At 37.4% G+C, this 16088-nt stretch overlaps 1 long non-coding RNA gene across 6 annotated transcripts in view; it reads left to right on the top strand.

Annotated features, from left to right (window-relative positions):
* LOC138739386 (uncharacterized) overlaps nucleotides 1–16088 on the top strand; it is a 263380-nt gene that overhangs the window by 131385 nt on the left and 115907 nt on the right. For all 6 annotated transcript variants that reach the window (XR_011342210.1, XR_011342211.1, XR_011342209.1 and 3 more), the window contains one exon: nucleotides 4610–4760. This is a non-coding gene — a long non-coding RNA (uncharacterized lncRNA). The remainder of the gene's footprint in view (nucleotides 1–4609; nucleotides 4761–16088) is intronic.

The following is a 16088-nucleotide window of genomic DNA, read 5'->3' as shown; positions in this document are numbered from 1 at the left end:
CTGTTTAGTAACTCTTGGTTTATAATCTTCCTGCACCACCATGCCAATGAAAAGTGTATAACTGAGAGTAGTTTCTTCTATAGTGTGTACAGTGTGCACACTTTCACTTCTGTTTTGTTTCCCTTTGGAACAACATTGCTTTGCATAGTGATTCTGCCCTTTGAACTTATTACAGACTTTTCCATGGGTGCAAGTTTTGGTGTATGTTGAGGACCACATCATTTGCAATTGAGTGTCTCTCCATCTTTTTGTTGTTTGTATATCTCATTTTTTTGTTTGTGTGTGTCCTGACACTGTGGCTACGGCTATGCCTTTATTTTCACTGGCTTTTCCTCTATCACCAAACTTTTTCATGGGCTGCAGAGCTAAATCACTGATGTGGCATATCTTCATGGCTCCAGCTAAGGTAAGCTCTGTCTTTTTCAGGAACCTCTCTTTCACTTGCTTATCAATATTCCCGAACACAATTTGATCATGGATTGTTGAATTTTGCAGCGATCCAAAATTGCATCTTCTTGTTTTTTTAATTTCAAGACCATCGAAAAAATATCAAAGCTCTCTCCCTGCAGCTGCGTGCGCAAGTGAAACCTGTACCTCTTGAAGATTTAATTTTTCTTTGATGAACAGTGATCATCAAACATCTTGATAACATTGTCAAACTTGCCCTGGTCTTCTGCCTCAGCAAAAACTAATGTATTGAAAATGCTTGAGGTCCTGCCACGGTAAGTAGCAGTTCAATCTTCCGTGCATCAGGTTTGCTATCGTCCAGTAGTTTGCAGGTTCTTTGTTTAAATAACCTCCACTCATGGTCAACATTTCCAAGTCAAGTCAAGTCATCTTTATTGGGTGTTCATACCATGCATTGCACGGTAAAGACGAGATAGCATTTCTCCAGGACCATGGAGCAGATTTACATAAATATAAGTTAAAATAGAAGTTAAAATATTCAGACATATACAATAAAAGTTCACGGTACACTATCCACATATGTTCTGTGAATTCAGGAGTCTGATGGCTTGGGGTAAAAAAAACTGTTGTCCCATCTGGATGTAAGGGCCAGAGTGCTATGGTACTTCCTACCAGATGGCAGAAGAGAGAAAAGTTTATGAGGGGTGTGCAAAGTCTTTCAAAATATTTATTGCTTTCCATGTGGATTGTGTGTTGTAGATGGCCATCATGGTAGGAAGAGAACCTCCAATGATCTTTTCTGTTGACTTCTCTATCCTTTGCAGTGTTTTACAGTCTGAGGTGGTACAGCTTCCAAACCAGGCAGTGATACAATTGCACAGAATGCTCTCAATACATCCTCTGTAGAATGTAGTGAAGATGGAAGGTGGGAGATGAGCTTTCCTCAGCATTGGCAGGAAGTAAAGGGGCTGCTGGGCTTTCTTGGCTATTGAACTGGTGTTAAGGGGCCAGGTGAGATTCTCCACCAAATGCACTCCAAGGAACTTGATGCTCTTGACGACCTCAATGATAGAGCTGTCAATGGTCAGCGGAGAATGATTTTCCAGAGCTCTCCTGAAGTCGACAGTCATCTCTTTTGTTTTATTAACATTCTGATATAGGTTGTTCGCTCTGCAGCAGTCTGTTAGCAACTGCACCTCATCTCTGTATGCTGACTCCTCGATCTTACTAATAAGGCCCACCAAGGTCATGTCATCAGTGAATTTGATGATGTGGTTTGAGCTGTGTTTTGCTGCACAGTCATGAGTCAGCAGAGTGAACAGCAGTGGACTAAGCAGGCAGCCCTAGGGGGCCCCTGTGCTCAGTGAGATGGTCTTGGAAGTGCTGTTTCCAATCCAGACTGCTTGAAGTCTCCCCAATAGGAATTTAAGAATCCAATTGCAGAGGGAGGTGTTTAGACCCAGCAGGCTCAACCTCCTTATCAGGTATTGAGGTATGAGTGTATTGAATGTCAAACCGAAGTCAATAAACAGCATTTGAACATACAAGTCCTTATTTTCCAGCTGGATGAGGGCTAGATGGAGGGCATTGCTGATGACATTGACTGTAGAGTGGTTGGATCTTTATGTGAACTGCAGGGGGTCCAGAGACAGGGAAGCAGGAGCTTAATATACCCCACGACAAGCCGCTCGAAGCAATTTACAGCGTCACAAGCCTTTACACTCTCCATATCTGTGCTGATAACTGCGATTCTCATCCTACACACTCTTGGGGTTTCTTCCACTCCTGGTACCATGTGATGTTTCTTTTTATTGTATTAAAGAAACTTCGGTTCTTTTAGATCAACTATACTTTATTAGCTATAATCATGTCTGTGAAGAGGCATCCATCTTGAATCCAACCAAAGCTGCAGCAAACTAGTGTCTGACTCCTCTAGTGGTCAGGAGGATCCTAGCACTTTATCTCTCCAAAAACAATAGGAATCTATGCTCCAAATTCCAAGGGGAGAAGCATATATTGTATTAGAAATGTATAGGGAATGGGCAGAATGATTATTTGGATGCCTGATTGTGGGTGTCAAATTGGTCCTAGTTCTTCATATCATAAAAATTAACAAGTGGTTAGTATCACCCATGGTACTTGTTGGCAGCCCACCTCCTTTTAGGATGGGGGGGAGAGATGGCATGGAGCCCTGAGAAATCAAATTTAGAGGAGGGCAATATGGCATTTCACTTTTTCTTAGCCAGGAAGGCATCAGCTAAAAACCTTTGCATAGCTAACATTTCTCTGAATAGTCTCTGAGGCCCTGCTTTGGAGTTACATCTTACATGGACACACATTCAGTGAGATGACTCAGAAAGCAGCACACCAGAGCAATAACTGCAGTCTTGCCACAGAAAGCACAGAAGTAATTTTCTTTATTCCAGCTTATCCAAGAAGACTGCCAGGAATACACAATAATTCTAAAACCACCAGCCTGCCTGACAGTCTATTAATAGAGGGGAACTTGCAGATGTAGTGTATTTATATTTACAAAAAACATTTGACAAGGTGCCACATAAAAAGCTGGTACACAAGAATAGAGTTTGTAGTATTGGTCTCTGCAGAGACCAATGACTTGTAATGGTATGGATTGTATGTACTGATTGGATGGTAAAGGCTCAGGCTGGCCCACCCCCTGATGACAGTCTCACATGGACTCCTCCCCTGGGACCTAGGCCATAAAGGTCGGGCCACCTCTCCCTTCCCTGCACTTCCCTAGCTTGGATCCGGGCCAGCTCAAGTCTTATGTACAATAAAACCTATCGTTCCCCTCAGACTTTGTCCTTGTGATTATTGGGGCAACCGGTAGTGCCCAACAGACTGGTTATCATACAAAAGATAGTCAGAGTAAATGGTGCTTTATTTTTAATTTTTAATGCACCATGTTTGAAGTCTCTTCCAGCCCATGAAACTCATGCCGCCCAATTGCACCCAATTAACCTACCAAACCCATACATTTTGGAGGGTGGGAAGAAACCAGAATAGCCAGAGAAAAGCCATGGAGGTCATGAGGAGAATATACAAACTCCTTACAGACACTCGGTGTCAACAAAATCCTGTGTTTTACCCTTGAATCTAAACCTGGGTCGCTGGCACGGTTATGGCATTGTGCAAATTGCTATGCTGCTATGTCACCTTGTACTTTTGAAAAAGGATTCATTACATTTTGAAAAATGATGTTAATGGAGAGAAATTACAAATAAATGAAGTGCAGAGGAGCATAGCGTAGCAGTTGCATCACAGTGTAGTATGATTGCTGCAGAAAAATGGATCAGAGATCAATACTCAGGACCCCATCCCCCATCGATGTGATCTACCAGAATCGTCGTCTGAAGAGGGTGCACAAAATTGTTGAGGGCCCCTTCTACCCCACACGCAGGATGTTTCAGCCTCTCCCATTGGGAAAGAGATATAGGTGTATCAGAGCCATCACCACCAGGCTGAGGAACAGTTTCGTCCCACAGTCAGTGGGAATGGTAATTGACCAAAGGACCTGTTCACAATAACCATCAGAGACACTCAAATTCATGAAACAACATTGATTTATTTATTTGTATGTATGAATACCTGTCCTGCATATGTGTTGCTGTCTGTATGTATGTTATGTCAGGCTGTGTATGTCTTCATGTTTTGCACCAAGGACCAGAGAATGCTGTTTTGCCAGGTTGTATTTATGCAATCAGATAATAATAAACTTGACATCACCTGACTTGACTTGCACATGATGATGAAAAAATGAGCAAGCAGCTGCAGAATGTGGTGAGGAAGGCAAATGGCCAATTGACCTTTATTGCAAGGTTTTGCAGTTTATAAAGATGGCAAGCAACGCTACAATTGTATGGGATAAATAATTGGAATACAATACACCAAGAATATTGTTTTTTGCCAATTTGCTTCTGTGGATTTGCATAAGTCGGTTTCAGGCCCATCTTATTTTATCTCTCTGAAGTGTATAGACATATACATATTGACGAACAAATCATTGTTGTATGAAAATGGTGATCAGTTTACAGAGCATACATATCATATGGCTCAGTTGTGCCCTGATCTAAAGGAATGTGCTCTTTGTTTATACGACTGCACATTATGATTTGAAAACTAATCCCTGATTGTATTCTCTAATGAAAACTCATTGACCTATTTGTCTCTCTCTCCACAGATACTGTTTCTTCTGTGGACGGAACATCAAGCAATCTCATTTACATCAAATAAGCTGCCCGGATTGAACCTATGGCACATAAACAAAGGACCATTGTTTAGCAGTCAGTGGTGCCTTGCCTTATGAATTTCATATTGAGAAGCAGAAGAAGGTAACTTAGTGATAGTGGAGTAAGGAAAAGATCAAATCAACTATGATTTTTTACAGAGTAGCAGACCAGGCTTGAGGAGGCCTGGTCCTGATTTTATTTCTCATCTTATGTTCATTTACAGTAACACATCTTGGCTTGAAGTAAACTTAATTCATCCACAATTTTCAAACTGGTGTCATTTGAGTCACATACATTTAAAATAATTAAAATTAATGGAAATGCAAATCAGGCATTGTAATTGACAGCCAAGCCAATAAGGCATGATTTACTCTAATTACCCTCTCAGAGAGAAAGAAAGACTTTTTAAATTTTTTCTGTTCCTCCAATAAATCTTTTGTGAGCCACAAATGTACATCTCCTTTCATAAATCTGCAAACTGTACATTATTATTTTGAGCTATTTTCCATGTTTCAAAGTGTTTACTTCTAATTAGGTCCCAGGATGTTAACTTTGGCTCAGTTGTTTAGATGCCACTGGTTATGGGAAGCATCTCCACTCTGCAAACTTAAACTGAATGATATACCATGGAGTCCTAAATTGTTAGAGATGTGTCTATTGACTACAACTTAAAACTTGTCATGTTTAAATCACTTTGAAGTAAAGATGAACAGATATCCCAAGTTTTCAAGTCAATATTTATCATTCAGTCAGTTTAAATGTATTATCTGATCATTATCACATTGTTCATGCGACCATCCTTCATGTATCACATGAAAGATGGTAGACTGACAAAGGACATCCTCTAAGGAGAACTAGCAATAGGCAAGATGGGCGTTGGTAGACCCCAGCTTTACTTCAAGGACCTCTGCAAGCACAACATGAAAGTCTTAAAAATCAACACAGAGTGCCGGGAGGATACATCAGATGACCTCAACACCTAGAGCAAGAGGAGTCACGTGATGGAGTAGTGGCCGGTCAGGGATTTCCAACCCTCTCCGGAAAAGTTGAAAAAAAACACACAAAACACAAAGGTACAAGAATAAAAATTAAAACAAAGTAAAAGTAAAGGTGAGAAGAAAATGGCAGCGAAGAGAGAAAAGTCGAAAGCAATGGGAAGAAGAGAAGAAGAAAGAATGTCGGAAGAAGAAGGTGAAGGCCTTACCTGTCCGAGGAGGCCCGCCACGGAGAGAGAAGCCCGCTCCCTAAGGTCGGTGGAAGTCCCGAGCTCGGGACTACAAAAATGGCTCGCAGAGCCGAGTAAAAGTGCGCAACCGCACATGCACGAGGAGTCACGCATGCGCGATGCGCATGAAAAAAAACACACTGACGGGAGGGGGGAACAGCTGAGGAGTCGATCTCCACAGCTGAGAGTGACAGCTGCAACACAACAACAGGAAGAGAACATAGAAAACAACGAGAACAAGAAAGAAGAGAGCAAAAAGAAAACAAGGAAACAACAGATGACCAAACCAGAGGAAGAAGAAGAAGAAGAACATAGAGAAATGGAAGAAGAAGGGAAAGGCAGGACAATGGATATTTTTTTTTAAAGAATATATGGAATCAGTGAAAGAATGGCAATTACAAGAATTTAATGAGATAAAAAGAAGAATTAAGAGTGCAGAGGAAAAAATGAATAAAATAGAAATGGTCATATCAGAGATAGGAAAAAGAGTGGATAATGTGGAAGAATGAGAAATAATCGTAGAAATGGAAGTAGAGGACTTAAAAGAGAAATTAGAAGAATCTAATAAAAAAGTTAGAGGCTCATGAGCTGTTAGCTCAGAAGATAGATATAATGGAAAACTATAATAGAAGAAATAATATGAAGATAGTGGGCCTTAAGGAAGATGAAGAAGGCAAGATTATGAGAGAATTTATAAAAGATTGGATCCCCAGGGTCCTAGGAAGACCAGAATTACAGGAAGAAATGGAAATAGAGAGGGCACATAGAACACTAGCCCCGAAACCACAACCGCAGCAAAAACCAAGATCCATTTTAGTAAAATTCTTAAGATATACAACAAGAGAAAATATATTGGAGAAAGCAATGAAGAAAATAAGAGAAGACAAAAAGTAACTGGAATACAAAGGTCAAAAAATTTTTTTCTATCCAGACATAAGTTTTAAACTCCTGAAGAAGAGGAAGGAGTTCAATACAGCAAAAATGATCCTATGGAAAAAAGGATATAAATTTATGTTAAAGTACCCAGCGGTACTTAAAATAGTTATTCCAGGGCAACAAAACAGACTATTCTCAGATCCGGAGGAAGCACAAAAATTTGCAGAACAACTACAAAGCAAGCAGAGAGATGAAGACATGTAATGAAAGTAAAAATGACCACGAACTATATGTATGTGTGTATATGGGTGTATATATATATATATAGATATAGATATATATATATAGATGTGTGTATATATATATATGTATATATATATAGATATAGATGTGTATGTATATATCTATCTATATATATAGATGTATATATATATATATCTATATCTATATATATATAGATATAGATATATATATAGATGTGTATGTATATATGTGTGTACATGAGTGTATCCGTATTTAGAGGAAAATATATAGAGTATAGATAAGAATTAATAAGGGAATGAAAGGGAACAGAGGAAATAAGGAGGAAATTAAAAAAGTGACCTTTGTTATATGTGAAAATTGAAGTCTTTTCCGGGGGGGGCTGGGTGGGGAGGAGTTACGGTCACTGCAAAATCAGTTGACGCTTGCGAGTGAATTCGCAAATCCAAATGGAGAGGGGAGATGTGGTTGCCCGACAAGGGATAAAGGGCAACTCAGGAGGGGGAGGGGAGAATGGGGTTAAAGAAGTTTTAGATAGGAGAATAAGGGAAATGTTTGATGTTTTAGAAATGTTGTCTTATAAAGTGTTCAAAACAAGAAAGCAGAAATAGATAAGAAAGAAAGGTGATGATGTGGAAACGGAAAGGGAAGATAAACAAAGTATGAAATAGCTACATTGAACTATATGACTTTAAATATTAACGGAATACATAACCAAATCAAAAGGAAGAAACTGCTAAATTTACTGAAAAAAGAAAAAATTGATATAGCATTCATGCAAGAAACACATTTAACTGAAATGGAGCATAAGAAATTAAAGAGAGATTGGGTAGGACATGTAACAGCAGCGTCATATAATTCAAAAGCTAGAGGAGTAGCTATATTAATCAGTAAAAATGTACCAATTAAAATAGAAGAGGAAATAATAGATCCAGCAGGGAGATATGTAATGATAAAATATCAGATATATTCGGAGTTTTGGAATCTACTCAATGTATATTCACCTAACGAAAATCAAAAGTTTATGCAAGATATTTTTTTGAAGATAGCAGACAAGCAAGGGAACATATTAATAGGAGGGGATTTCAACCTTAATTTGGATTCAAATATGGATAAAACTTGGAAAAAATTTAACAGAAAGAACAAAGTAACCAAATTTATAATTAAATCGATGGAAGAAATGCAACTTTTGGATATATGGAAGAAACAACACCCAAATGAAAAGGAATATTCATATTACTCGGGTAGACATAAAACATACTCAAGAAGAGACCTATTTTTGTTATCAGCTCGTATGCAAGATAGAGTAAGAAAAACAGAATATAAAGCTAGAATATTATCGGACCATTCACCCTTGATATTGACAATAGAGTTAGAGGACATCCCTCCAAGAATGTATAGATGGAGATTAAACTCCATGCTACTTAAAAGGCAGGATTTTAGAGAATTCATTGAAAGACAAATTAAAATGTACTTTGAAATAAATACGGAATCAGTGAAAGATAAGTTTATACTATGGGACGCAATGAAAGCATTCATCAGAGGGCAAATAATAAGTTATGTAACCAAGATGAAGAAGGACTACAATCAGGAAACAGAGCAGTTGGAAAGGGAAATAGTAAATATAGAAAAAAAATTAGCAATGAAGGAAGACACAACTAAAAGAAGAGAATTGGCAGATAAAAAAATAAAATATGAAACACTACAAACATATAAGGTGGAGAAGAACATAATGAAGACAAAACAGAAATATTATGAACTGGGGAAAAAACGCACAAAATTCTAGCATGGCAGCTTAAGACAGAACAAGCTAAGAGAATGGTATTGGCATCAAGGAAAAAAGACAAACAAATCACATATAATCCAACGGAGATTAATGAAAACTTCAGAGAATTCTATGAACAATTATACCAAACTGAAAACAAAGGGAAAGAAGACAAAATAGATGAATTTTTAACTAAAATTGAACTACCAAAATTACAAATAGAGGAACAAAATAAATTAACAGAACCATTTGAAATAGTAGAAATACAAGAGATAATAAAAAAAACTACCAAATAATAAAACACCAGGAGAGGATGGATTCCCAATAGAATTCTATAAAACATTTAAAGATTTATTAATTCCTCCCCTCCTGGAAGTAATCAACCAGATTGACAAAACACAAAGTTTACCAGATTCATGCAAAACAGCAATAATTACAGTAATACCAAAGCAAGGGAAAGATCCACTCGCACCAGCGTCATATAGACCAATATCATTACTTAACACAGATTATAAGATAATAGCTAAACTATTAGCAAACAGATTAGCAGATTATGTACCTAAAATGGTAAATCTAGACCAAACTGGATTTATTAAAAAAAGACGAACAACAGACAATATTTGTAAATTTATTAACTTAATTCATGCAGTAGAAGGGAGTAAAGCGCCAACAGTAGCAGTTGCTTTAGACGCAGAGAAGGCCTTTGACAGAGTAGAATGGAATTATTTATTCAAAGTATTGCAAAATTTCAGTTTACCAGAGAAGTATATTAATTGGATTAAAGCATTATATAAGGGGCCATTGGCGAAAGTGACAGTAAATGGATATATATCAAAGCAACTTAATTTAAGCAGATCAACAAGGCAGGGGTGCCCACTATCACCCTTATTTTTCGCGTTAGCTATAGAACCACTAGCAGAATTGATAAGAACAGAAAATAAAATAAAAGAGATAAAAATAAAAGACAAGGAATATAAAATCAGTTTATTTGCAGATGATGTTATAGTATACTTAACAGAACCAGAATTATCAATAAAAGAATTACATAAGAAATTGAAGGAATATGGAGAAGTGTCGGGTTACAAGATTAACGCAAATAAAAGTGAAGCAATGCCAATGAATAATGCGGATTTCTCAAAATTTAAGAAGGAATCACCATTCAGATGGCAAATGCAAGCATTAAGATACCTAGGTATACAAATAAATAAAAACCTCGACCATCTATATAAACTCAATTATTATCCACTAATGAAAAAAATTACAGGACGATTTAGAGCATTGGAAAGATTTACCACTAACACTAATAGGAAGGATAAACTGTATTAAAATGAACATTTTCCCAAGGATACAATACCTATTTCAGGCATTGCCAATACACTTGACAGAGAAATTCTTCAAGGAGTTAAAGAAAATAATAAGGAAATTTTTATGGAAAGGGGGGAAACTGAGGATAGCACTAGATAAATTAACAGAATGGTATAAACAAGGAGGTTTACAACTGCCAAACTTTAAAAATTATTATAGAGCCGCACAATTAAGATACCTATCAGATTTTTATCAAACAAGGGAAAAGCCAGACTGGACTAGATTAGAACTAGATAAAATAGGGGAGAAGATACCCAAACATATTATATAAATGAGATGAAAAATTGGTACAACGTAGGAGTTCTCCAGTATTACATAATCTGCTCAATATTTGGAAGAAGATTCATGTAGAAAGGAATAAAGCAAATTACCAATTACCAAAACTAATACTGACGCAAAATCAGTTAATCCCTTTTACAATAGATAACCTTTCCTTTAGAGAATGGGAGAAAAAAGGGATCAAAAGAATAGAAAATTGTTTTTCAGGAAATAAATTACTATCCTTTGAACAAATGAAGGATAAATATAATATAACTCAAGATGCAGTGTTGGCATACTACCAACTGAGATCCTACTTGAAGGACAAATTGGGAAGCAGTCTGAGGTTACCAGAGGGAAGTAATTTTGAATATGTGATTACAGATACAATGATAATCAAAAAATTTATAACAAATATGTATATTAAGCTGCAAGAAAAGGAGAACGAGGAAACAAATGGTAAAACTAAACAAAAATGGGAACAAGATTTAAACATAAAGATAAAGAAGGAAACATAGGAGAAGTTATGCTCTGGAACTATGAGAAATACAATAAACACGAGATTACGTATGATACAATATAACTGGATACACAGGCTATACATTACACCTCAAAAGTTAAATAAATGGGACCCAACAGTATCTGACAGATGTTTTCGTTGTAAAAAAGAAGTGGGAACAACAATTCATGCAATCTGTACATGTGAGAAAGTAGAAAATTTTTAGGAAGATCTAAACTAGATATTAAATAAAATTACAGAAAACAATATACCAAAAAACCCAGAGATCTTCCTCCTAAGTAACATAAAAAAACAAAGAATTTGGACTTGATTTGGATGGTGCACAAAAAAGATTTGTTATGATAGCTCTAGCCGTAGCAAAAAAATGTATTATGTCAACTTGGAAATTAGAAGATAACTTGAAAATACAACAATGGTATATAGAAATGAATAAATGTATTCCGTTAGAAAAAATAACATATAATTTAAGAAATAATATTGAAATATTTGAACAAATATGGGAGCCATACATGAAGCACAATAGAGAAAACCTACCGGGGACATCTACCACCTAAAATAACGAAGGGAGAAGGAAACGAAAATAATTGACTCAGTGGAATTTCTTGTTTATTTTTATTGAATGACAACATTGTTTGGCTGGTTTAATGTATCTTAGATTCTGTGCTTTGAATGAATGGTGGGGGAGGTAGGGAGGGTGGGATGGGAGGAGGGGGGGAGAAAATGACACTGTATATATTTGAAAAGGAAAATGTATGTATCTTGGTCAATGTGGTTTATGGTGTGAAAAATAAAAAATTAAATTAAAAAAAACACCTAGAGCAAGGCGAAATACCCATGGTCGATCACAACAAACAGGCCAAGAAGAAGAAGTAGACAAAAATTGCTGGAGGAACTCAGCAGGTCAGACAGCATCCCTGGGTAGAAATGGTCAGTCAATATTTTGGGTTTGAACTCTATCAAAACTATATTTAGTCTTGATGGAGGGAAGGGGTGGCATTACATATATAAAACATAACATAACAATTACAGCACGGAAACAGGCCATTAGGCCCTTCTAGTCCGCACCGAACCAAACACCCCTCTCTAGTCCCACCTCCCTGCACAATGCCCATAACCCTCCATCTTCTTCTCATCCATATACCTGTCCAACCTTTTCTTAAATGATACAATTGACTCCGCCGCCACTATTTCTCCCGGAAGCTCATTCCACACGGCTACCACTCTCTGAGTAAAGAAGTTCCCCCTCATGTTACCTCTAAACCTCTGCCCCTTAATTCTTAACTCATGTCCTCTTGTTTTAATCTTTCCTCCTCTTAACGGAAATAGTCTATCCATATCCACTCTGTCTATCCCTTTCATAATCTTAAATACTTCTATCAAATCCCCTCTCAACCTTCTACGCTCCAAAGAATAAAGACCTAATCTGTCCAATCTCTCCCTATACTCTAGATGCTTAAACCCAGGTAACATTCTGGTAAACCTTCTCTGCACTCTCTCCACTCTGTTTATATCCTTCCTATAATTAGGCGACCAGAACTGCACACAGAACTCCAAATTAGGCCGCACCAACATCTTATTCCATGCAATGATTGATAAAGGCCAGCATACTAAAAGCCTTCTTCACCACCCTATTCACGTGAGTTTCTACCTTCAGGGAACGATGTACCGTTACTCCTAAATCTTTCTGCTCTTCTGTATTCATCAATGCTCTCCCATTTACCACGTATGTCCTGTTCTGATTCTTCTTTCCAAAATGAAGCACCTCACACTTATCAGCATTAAATTCCATCTGCCATTTTTCAGCCCACTTTTCTAAGCAGCCCAAATCCCTCTGCAATCCTTGAAAACCTTCTTCATTATCCACTATTCCACCTATCTTAGTATCGTCTGCATATTTACTAATCCAATTCACCACCCCATCATCTAGATCATTAATGTATATAACGAACAACAATGGGCCCAATACAGATCCTTGAGGCACACCACTGGTCACCGGCCTCCAACCTGACAGACAATTATCCACTACCACTCTCTGGCCTCTCCCTTTCAGCCAATGTTCAATCCATTTGACTATCTCAAAATTTATACCTAAAGACTGCACCTTCCTAACTAACCTTCCACGTGGTACCTTATCGAAGGCCTTACTGAAGTCCATATAGACAACATCCACTGCGCTACCCTCATCCACATTCCTAGTCACCTCTTCAAAAAATTCAATCAGATTGGTCAAACATGACCTTCCTCCCACAAATCATGTTGAGTGCTCCTGATCAGACCCTGTCTATCCAGATGTTTATAAGTACTATCTCTAAGAATTTTCTCCATTAATTTACCTACCACAGATGTCAAACTTACAGGCCGATAGTTGCCAGGCTTCCTCCTTGAACCCTTTTTAAATAACGGAACCACATGCGCAATGCGCCAATCCTCCGGCAGAGAGAAAGATGCTGGGTGAGGGGCTCAAAGGTGATGGGATAAAAGATGTGAGAGGTGGAGAGAGAAACCATTAGGAAGAGGATGGGGAAAGAAAAGTTTCCTCACCTCTTTCCTAAGAAAGAGAAAGGGGAAATATATGTTTTATAGGAGTAGGTAAAGAAGAGATGGAAACAATGGAACCAGATAGGGGTATGGTTACCTAAAATTAGAAAAATCAGTGTTCATGCCATTAGGTTGAAGAATGTCCAGGAGGAATATAATGTGTTGTTTCTCAAGTTTGCATTTGGCCACAACCTGACAATGGATGAGGTCATGGACAGACACATTATTGTAGGAATGGTTTGAGGAGTTTAAATGGTTTGGCTACAGGAAACTCAAATTTAGATGCAGAAAGGTGTTCAGCGAAGTGGTCACCCAATCTGGATTTAGCCTTACCAATGCAGTTGATTAGGTGCCTCATCCAGAAGGTGTATTTGTGGCCCTGGATGGAAGAGAGGAAGGAGATGTAGGGATAAGTGTTCCTCTTTCTGCAATTTCTGTTGTAGTTGGAAAGGGACTGGATGAGGAGGTACAAGATGGTGAGGAGGCATGAGGAGTTAAGTGCAAGAGTAGACAGAAAGAATGGGTCTGCCAGGGGAATTCTCTTTTTTGTGAATTTTGGGTAGGAGATAAAAGCAGCCAATGCAGAGAGTTGGGGAATGATTAGGTAGGAGGCAATGATGGGGAGATAATCTGAACTAATGAGGTCTGAGATGGTCTCGGAAATGATATCCTGATTATGGTTAGTGAAGTCTTGGTCTAGGGATAGATATGAAGAAGTATCCAAGAGTTTGGGACACCCTGGGGAAATAAAAGGTATTTTATAATTGCAAACCATTTCTTCTGTGTTCCAAATATTCATGAGTGTGTAATGAGCTATTCTAAAATCTTATACATGATTTTGAAAATTCTTTAATAACCTGGAGTCCTGTTCAAATGTGTATGGATATGAATAATATCGCCTGATTTAATTATGCATTTCAATAGTCTTCACTGCCAAAACATTCTGTGCTTTAAATAGTACACCAGTCTGATGGATATCTTTGATATCTAGTGTGATTGTATCAGTTTTGTAATTCTCACTCTCATTAGATAGATCTGGCATAATGCTTCTTATTTAATCTCAAGGGTATTTCTCTGGATCTCCTTATATTTTATTTCTTTGATTTCTTATCAAACATTACATCTTCTTGCCAAGCATCACTTTGACATTTTTGGTGGGGATTTTTTCTCCTTTGATTTGTTTCAGAGAAGCTTTACTGCAGTTTCATTTTCATTCTCCTAAGTGGCTATGAAGGATCCCAAGACAGTGCTAAGTATTTTTCCAATATTTATTGTCAAAAATTATATTAAATAATAACATTAATTCAAGAAATATTGAAGTCAAGACAAGGTTTTAAAACTCAGTGAATCCTCTGAATAAATTTAAGTTACCTTAATGGTCAGTTTAATGACCATTCAGCATGATCTTTCAAGATTTTGCAAGTGACTTGGACTCATTCATTAATATTCAAGGCAAGTTAAGTCAAGTTTATTGTCATCTGATTGCACAAGTACAACGTCATGAAACAGCGTTCTCTGGTCCTTGGTGCAAAACACACAGACACACAAACAGACATAACTTAACACATACAGACAAAATGTATTCATATATACAAATAAAGAAATAAATATTGTTTCATGAATATGAGAGTCTCAGATAGTTTGTGTGAGCAGTTCCTTTGATCGTTCAGCATTTTCACTTCCCATGGGATGAAACTGTTCCTCAGCCTGGTGGTGCGGAATCTTTCCTGATGGGACCAGCTGAAAAATGCTGTGTGAAGATGGAAGTGGTCCTCAATGATTTTGCACACCTTCTTCAGACAACGATCCTGGTAGATCACGTTGTTGGGGGTGTGGTGGGGAGGAAGAATCCAGTGATTCCCCTCTGCCACTTTTATGATCCTGTGGATGGACCTTCAATCCATTTCTCTGCAGCAACTGTAGCACACTGTAATGCAGCCAGCTAGGATGCTTTTGATAGAGCTCTTGTAGAAGGTTGACATAATGATCATCAGTTTACTCTCATACTGTTTCAAGTTTATTGGTTAAAAATTAAAAATGTTCAGTTCAGACACAAATTGGAATTGTTGAGATCACCCTTTACACTGGTCTGAGCATTTGCCTATCAAAACTAAAGGAAAGATCCTTCTGTTTATAAAAAATATGCTTAAATGATCATAATGAAAGAGAATAAACCATATTATATATTCTTGGTGATGGAGCCTGTCACATTTGTGGCCCGAAATGTGAAGTTAATAAAACATTAAACACAAGTTTATCAGGTAAACTTCTTAGTGTCTTTTTATTCTCCGGTTTCCTTTGTTCTCCTGCTTGTGTTCTTATCTCTCTCTCATACCACGTGACTTCCGGTACATCTCATACATATTCATTATCATGACAGGGCCCTTTGTAATTATGTTGACAGCGAGAGTAATGTGTTCCATAATTGGAAATACATTGGAAATGTGTTAGCACCAATTCTTCAGAAGCACCAAATTCCAGAACTGTTTTCCTGTAATGAGATATACAAAATGAGTGTTCTTTTCTTATGGTATTGGTCATACTTTAACCAATAGAAATTTCTAACAAAAGAAGACTATTATCCTTAAAAAGAATGAATCTAAAGATTTAACTTGATTCATT

Source organism: Narcine bancroftii, chromosome 7 (genome assembly GCF_036971445.1).
Source record: "Narcine bancroftii isolate sNarBan1 chromosome 7, sNarBan1.hap1, whole genome shotgun sequence".
In the NCBI taxonomy this organism is placed as follows: domain Eukaryota; kingdom Metazoa; phylum Chordata; class Chondrichthyes; order Torpediniformes; family Narcinidae; genus Narcine; species Narcine bancroftii.
Note: the sequence above shows the minus strand (reverse complement) of the source record. Positions and strands in the feature narration are given on the sequence as shown.